Raw genomic sequence first — 1,869 nt, 5'->3', positions numbered from 1 at the left:
CAGTGGCATCCATGGGATCGTCTTCTAGCTCATCTTGCACTTGCTCTTGCTCCATCTTAGGCTCTTCAAGTTCCTCTTCAGTGTTTGTGTCCTCATCAGTGCTTGTGTCCACATTAGTGTTGGCAATGAGGTCTACAATATAGATACCACGATCATCCGTCTCACCTTCAACTTCAACACCTACCTCATTGTCTTCAGTGGTGTTATTGGCTATCCAATCATCATCAAGTTGTGGTTCACACATTAGCATCTTTGGGTTGGCTTCAAACCCAACAATGACGGAGTTGGTGTTCTATCGGTAGGGGAAAAATTTGGCAAAGTGTCCAAAGCCTCTACAATGGAAACACTTGATTTCTCCTTCTTCATTATTTATAGGTGTTTTCCCCTTGTCCACTGTGGCTGGTGGAACTTTGTTTGGAGCAATGGTTGCCTTTCCATTAGCTATGTTGACCTTAGAATCATGAACTAAAGGAGAGGGACGTCAAGGAATTGATTTGAGCAAGTCCTTTGCCTCTAATGCCTTTTCAATACATGCATTCAAGGATGTAAGCTCGACTACACCGATTTTGTCACGAATGTCTATCTTAGTCCCAATTTGAATCGAGGCATAAGCAACTCCTCTTCTTCGTGATAAGCACCTGTATGTGAGTAAATCATTAAACTTATCAATGTATTCTTCGATAGTCATTGTACCCTGTCGAAGAGTATTAAGCATGTCATAGAGATGGCATCGGTATGTTAAGGGAAGGTATCTCTCACTGAGTATTAATTTAAGTTCCTCCCAATTGCGAGGCTCTCCCCGTCTCTGGATAAGTCTACTCTCTTCTGCTTTCCACCAATCTTTAGCACCACTTATAAGTTTGGCAATAGCAAGTTGGACCTTCCTTTCTCCAGACATACTGTACCATCGGAAATAGTCATCTAATGCCTTCAGCCACTCATGGAAGTAGAGATGGTCATGTTTTCCATTATACTCCTTCAATTCCAACTTCACCTTATGGGTGCCATCATGGGGAAATTAGGGTCCATCATGTTCATCAGACCCTTCACCTTCACCTTCACCTTCACCATACGTAAGGGATGGTACGCTCCTTTTAGTGGGGAATGGAAACCTTCTTGGTGCATTAGTGTTTTCATTCACCTTAGGTTGAGCATTAGATTGGGCAGCAGTAGTCTCCTTCAACTCTTCAAATTTTAGGTCCATATTGTCCATCTTTGTGTTCAGCTGTTGGAGGGATTTCATCATATCCTCCAATGAGTATCAGTTGAAGCTCTCTTCAGCCATAGCTCTAATACCACTTAATGTAGAAGTGGGTTACACTAGGTAAACAACTTTCAATATGTTAAGCTCAAACCAATTTCAAATCTGACCCCTCTAATTAGCCTTAACAGAAACCAGAAATAGGTTCAGAAACAAAGAAAATCAGAACCAGAATTTTAGATGACCAAACCTGTTCCGAGGAATCAAAAATAGCTCCCAATATAAGCACTTGCAACAGCAAGAGCTAATTGTTTGAGATTTAAAATATAACTGCAAGCGTACGGATCAGTGTAGCTACGGGTCGAACACAGGGAGAGCAGCCACTTTATTTTTTTTATTTCTTTTAATAATGCGAAAGTGAACCGATTAATGGTTGTGATCTATCTCTAATTAACGTCCTAAGAATTTAAAGATGCAAGCCACGCAATTAAAATTAATAAATAAATAACTAAAAATAAACAATCCACGTAATTAAAAAATAAATAAATAAAGGAAAAAAATGCTGAAATAAAAATAAAGTAAAAGAAAGGGGATAAAGCTAGAGAGAGACTCACAAGTAGGTTTCTCTACTTAGCCCGAGGGATGCATCATAATATGAGCTTCCCTAC

The sequence above is a fragment of the Macadamia integrifolia genome, chromosome 13, assembly GCF_013358625.1.
Source record: "Macadamia integrifolia cultivar HAES 741 chromosome 13, SCU_Mint_v3, whole genome shotgun sequence".
Lineage (NCBI taxonomy): Eukaryota > Viridiplantae > Streptophyta > Magnoliopsida > Proteales > Proteaceae > Macadamia > Macadamia integrifolia.
Note: the sequence above shows the minus strand (reverse complement) of the source record.